The following is a 6,000-nucleotide window of genomic DNA, read 5'->3' as shown; positions in this document are numbered from 1 at the left end:
ACCTGCACTGGCAGGGTGTAGTGGTGTAAATAGACGACATTCTAATATACTCCGCTACACGAGCAGAGCATGTGTCTCTAGTGCGCAAGGTGCTTGGTCGACTGTTGGAGCATGACCTGTACGTTAAGGCTGAGAAATGTCTGTTCTTCCAACAGTCCTTCTCCTTCATTGGGTACCGCTTGTCCGAGTCAGGGGTGGAGATGGAGAATGACCGCATTTCAGCTGTGCGTAATTGGCCGACTCCAACCACGGTAAAGGAGGTGCAGCGGTTCTTAGGGTTTGCCAACTGCTACCGGAGGTTTTTCCGGGGCTTTGGTCAGGTAGCAGCTCCCATTACCCCCTTGCTGAAGGGGGGACCGGTGCGACTGCAGTAGTCAGCTGGGGCGGACAGGGCTTTTGGTCACCTGAAGGCTCTGTTTACCTCAGCTCCTGTGCTGGCTCATCCTGATCCTTCCTTAGCGTTCATAGTTGAGCTGGGATAGAGCTGTGCTGTCTCAATGCTTGGGTACGCCACAAAAACTCTTCTTTTTGAAGAAGCTCAACCCGGCGGAGCGAAACTATGATGTGGGGGACCGGGAGCTGCTGACTGTTGTCGGGGCTCTGAAAGTGTGGAGGCATTGGCTTGAGGGGGCTAAACACCCTTTTCTCATTTCGACTGACAACCGCAATCTGGAGTACATCCGGATGGCAAGGAGAATGAATCCTCGCCAGGCAAGATGGGCCATGTTTTTCACCCGTTTTGTGTTTGCTCTATCCTACAGACCAGGTTCCCAGAACGCTTAGGCAGACACACTGTCTCGGATGTATGACACAGAGGAGCTGTCCACAGATCCCACTCCCATGCTTCTTGCCTGGTGGCACCGGTGGTATGGGAGGTTGACGCGGACATCGAGCGGGCGTCACGTGCGGAGCCCACTCCCACCCGGTGTCCAGTTGGACGTAAGTACGTTACGTCTGATGTTCGTGATCGATTGATCTGTTGGGCTCATTGATCTGGTGGCCCACTTTAGCTAAGGACGTGAGAGTGTATGTTTCCTCCTGCTCGGTGTGCGCCCAGTGCAAGGCACCTAGACACCTGCCCAGAGGGAAATTACAACCCCTAATCGTTCCACAACGGCCGTGGTCACACCTATTGATGGATTTCGTGACGGATATCCCTCCGTCACAAGGGAACACCACGATTCTGGTTGTTGTGGATCGGTTTTCTAAGTCCTGCCGTCTTATTCCTTTGCCCGGTCTCCCTACGGCCCTACAGACTGCGCAGGCCCTGTTTACACACGTCTTCTGGCACTATGGGGTGCCTGAGGATATAGTGTCTGATCGGAGTCCCCAGTTCACATCAAGGATCTTGAGTGCGTTCATGGACCGTCTGGGGGTCTCGGTCAGCCTGACCTCAGGGTTTCACCCCGAAAGTAATGGGCAGGTGGAGAGAATTAACCAGGATGTGGGTAGGTTTCTGCGCTATTATTGCCAGGCCCGGCCGGCTTTCATCCCCTGGGCAGAGATGGCCCAAAACTCCCTCCTCCACTCCTCAACTAACCTGTCTCCATTTCAGTGTGTACTAGGTTATCAGCCGGTTCTGGCACTGTGGCATCAGAGCCAGATCGAGGTCCCTACACATCAATCACATTAAACAGCTTCAAAGGAACAGATGCACTATCTGGTAAAATAAACACCCTTCCCCTACCGTGAGAACGGAAGGCAGGATGTCCTGCAGGATGCCCATATATGGGCATACACACCTGACCCATCAAGTAGGGTCATAAATCACACGTTTGACGTGTTCCGTCTACTGTATTCTCTCTCATAGGTGACAGTGCACAGATCAGGGGAAGAGTACCAACAAATGTCTGCAGCATTGAAGGTCCCCAAGAACACAGTGGCCTCCATCATTCTTAAATGGAAGAAGTTTGGAACCACCAAGACTCTTCCTATAGCTGGCCGCCCGGCCATACTGAGAAATCGGGAGAGAAGGGCGTTGGTCAGGGAGGTGACCAAGAACCCGATGGTCACTGACAGAGCTCCTGGGTTCCTCTGTGGAGATGGGAGAACCTTCCAGAAGGACAACCATCTCTGCAGCACTCCACCAATCAGGCCTTTATGGTAGAGTGGCCAGACAGAAGCCATTCCTCAGTAAAAGGCACAAAACAGCCCGCTTGGAGTTTGCCAAAAGGCACCTAAAGGACTCAGACTATGAGAAACAAGATTCTCTGGTCTGATGAAACCAAGATTGAACCCTTTGGCCTGAATGCCAAGAGTCACATCTGGAGGAAACCTGGCTCCATCCTTACAGTGAATCATGGTGGTAGCAGCATCATGCTGTGGGGATGTTTTTCAGTGGCAGATATTGGGAAACTAGTCAGGATCAAGGGAAAGATGAATGGAGCAAAGTACAGAGAAATCCTTGATGCGCTCAGGACCTCAGACTGAGGTGAAGGTTCACCTTCCAACAGGACAACAACCCTAAGCACACAGCAAAGACAAGGGAGGAGTGGCTTCAAGACAAGTCTCTGAATGTCCTTTAGTGGCTCAGCCAGAGCCTGGATTTGAACCCGATCGATCATCTCTGGAGAGACCTGAAAATGGCTGTGCAGCGACACTCCCCATCCAACCTGACAGAGCTTGAGAGGATCTGCAGAGAAGAATGGGAGAAACTCCAAATACAGGAGTGCCAAGCTTGTTGCGTCATACCCAAGATGCGAGGCTGTATTTTTAAAAACAAAACTGTTTTGCCTTTGTCATTATGTGGTACTGTGTGTAGATTGAGGCAGAAAAAAAGTATTTATTTTAGAATACGGCTGTAACGTAACAAAATGTGGAAAAAGTCAAGGGGTCTGAATAGTTTCCAAAGGCACTGTATGTAGAAGGGTGAGTGACTGTGTACTGTTTTGGCAGAGTCAGTGTACAAAAGTTTGCCACATAAGAACAGACTCACACACACAAGAGACACCCAAATTAATCCATCCCCCCAAGACAATGCTCGTTTGGTATCAGTCCTGGCCGCTGCATTTGTTAATGACCAAGCTGAAAAACGAGGCCAAATCAGGAAGTTCAGCCCCCCTTTACATATCAATCACGCTATAACGCTGAACTTCAGCGATACAGATTGAATCCAGCCCTTTGGCTGAGATCTGGCAACGGAAATGTTAGCTGTTGTGTGCTAAACGCTCTGAGGCTTGGGTAGAGGAACAATGGCTGTTTAATGAGGGAGATAATGCACTCATTTAGCTAGAGACACAGAAAGGCTTGCCAAGGGACAGGGCACTCAATGGCCAGCTTATGCTCCATCTACCAGTAATCATCTGTATTAGGGAGTAGGTGTTAAAGGAATTTAACAATTCCTATATGTTCATTAACCAATTTAATTATAACACAGCAAAACACTTTGTCCGTTTCATAAAATAGACAAAGATCAGTCTCAAAATCAATTAATAGCGTTTATTCCCGAGAGCTCTGAACATAATCACAATGTATATTAGTTTATATATCACACATAACGTCATAGCGTCTTAAAATGTCCCTCCTCCTCTCCGACAAGGACAAAGCTGCTTCAAAAGTCCATTCCAACCCACTAACACACATACATGACACACTATATCTGGATTATCTCCTGAAGTCTCACCACAGTTTATTACCACTTAGCGGACAATTCCAGTTCCCCTCAGATACAGAAAACCTGGAGGGGCTCTCGCTGTCTTATTTTATCTCCACAGATACAGTGGGGAGAACAAGTATTTGATACACTGCCGATTTTGCAGGTTTTCCTACTTACAAAGCATGTAGAGGTCTGTAATTTTTTTTATCATAGGTACACTTCAACTGTGAGAGACGGAATGTAAAACAAAAATCCAGAAAATCACATTATGATTTTTAACCTCTCTGCGCTCGGAACCCGCTAGCGGGTTGAAATTCCAGAACATACAGTGATCGCTACAAAAATAGTCATATTAAACATTCATGAAAATACAAGTGTCTCACATGTATCAAAAGCCTAGAATCTTGCTAATCCAACTGCGTTGTCAGATTTAAAAAAGGATTTACTGCGAAAGAATACAATGCGATTATCTGAGCATAGAGCCCCATAAAATAAAAACATTTTAACCAGCACAGGCGTAACATAATCACAAACTGCATTAAAATAAGTTATTTACCTTTGACGATCTTCGTCTGTTTGCAATTCCAATGCTCATTGTTTCACAATGAATTATCTTTTGTTTGATGAAATCAGTTTTTATAGCCCAAAACGAAACATTTTGTGAACCGCTTGTGTTGTGAATTCCGTCTCATTCCATTTTCGACGACACATTCCAGGTAAATAACCCACACAGAACGTGACTTTTCCAATCATGTTTGGTTTCACTGCAATCAAATGGTTTGTTTGTAACACAATCAAACGTGATGGGCCATTTCGTGGGACTGAAAGAAACCGATTTGAAGACAACAAGTCATGACATCATTGTGCACCAATGATTTGCCTGCTGTTTCGTTGATTGACTGTCTTTTAACCCAATGACCACTGATCGTCTTGAAATCTAGCTGGGTAGATAGCCAATGAGTTGAGCTAAACGGCAATAGGTCATGTTTATGTGTTGCAAGACCAACCCATGTAGTAAGCTCCAGCGTAACGAGAGTCATTCGCTATTGAAGTTTCATACCGGAAGGAGAAACACATATTACGCACGGCATTGTTTGGTAAACGCGCAGATTCAGCTGTTTATATGTCAATCATTATGGCGACTAAGTCAGGGAAAGCTAAATCTAAGTCTAGATATACAGATGTACGCACAATTTTAGAATAAATTGATTGGGAAAGTGAGACAGAGATTGTTGTAGGACGATTCATTTAGCGATTGTGGAGGAATATTTTTTGAACGGGAGAGGACATCGTTTTGGACTGGAAAGTTCTTCTCATGCTAATGCCCTTGTTTGAAATTAATAATATAAAATATTATTTGTGATTTTTTATTTATTTTAGAAGCAATATATAAACATGTAATGTCATGAAATGTGAGATGCGTGTGTCTGCCGCCCCACCCCAACCCACATGAAATAGCCTATTTGAGGCTGTTGAGGGGAGGGCAGGCCCACAACAATGGCCAAAGTTAAATGGAGACAGTAGATACAGCTGGTCTGTTGTAATATAATAAAGACAGTAGATCTACCTGGTCTGTCATAATATAATAGAGACAGTAGATCTAGCTGAAATGTGATAATATAAAAGAGACAGTAGATCTAGCAGGTCATAATAATATATTCAACCTTATGTTCCCTGTACTCTCTCTATACAGTGCCTTGCGAAAGTATTCGGCCCCCTTGAACTTTGCGACCTTTTGCCACATTTCAGGCTTCAAACATAAAGATATAAAACTGTATTTTTTTGTGAAGAATCAACAACAAGTGGGACACAATCATGAAGTGGAACGACATTAACTTTTTTAACAAATCAAAAACTGAAAAATTGGGCGTGCAAAATTATTCAGCCCCTTTACTTTCAGTGCAGTAAACTCTCTCCAGAAGTTCAGTGAGGATCTCTGAATGATCCAATGTTGACCTAAATGACTAATGATGATAAATACAATCCACCTGTGTGTAATCAAGTCTCCGTATAAATGCACCTGCACTGTGATAGTCTCAGAGGTCCGTCAAAAGCGCAGAGAGCATCATGAAGAACAAGGAACACACCAGGCAGGTCCGAGATACTGTTGTGAAGAAGTTTAAAGCCGGATTTGGATACAAAAAGATTTCCCAAGCTTTAAACATCCTAAGGAGCATTGTACAAGCGATAATATTGAAATGGAAGGAGTATCAGACCACTGCCAATCTACCAAGACCTGGCCGTCCCTCTAAACTTTCAGCTCATACAAGGAGAAGACTGATCAGAGATGCAGCCAAGAGGCCCATGATCACTCTGGATGAACTGCAGAGATCTACAGCTGAGGTGGGAGACTGTCTATAGGACAACAATCAGTCGTATATTGCACAAATCTGGCCTTTATGGAA

Source organism: Oncorhynchus mykiss, chromosome 29 (assembly GCF_057628025.1).
Source record: "Oncorhynchus mykiss isolate SJ-2025 chromosome 29, ASM5762802v1, whole genome shotgun sequence".
Lineage (NCBI taxonomy): Eukaryota > Metazoa > Chordata > Actinopteri > Salmoniformes > Salmonidae > Oncorhynchus > Oncorhynchus mykiss.
This window is presented reverse-complemented; position numbering follows the sequence as displayed.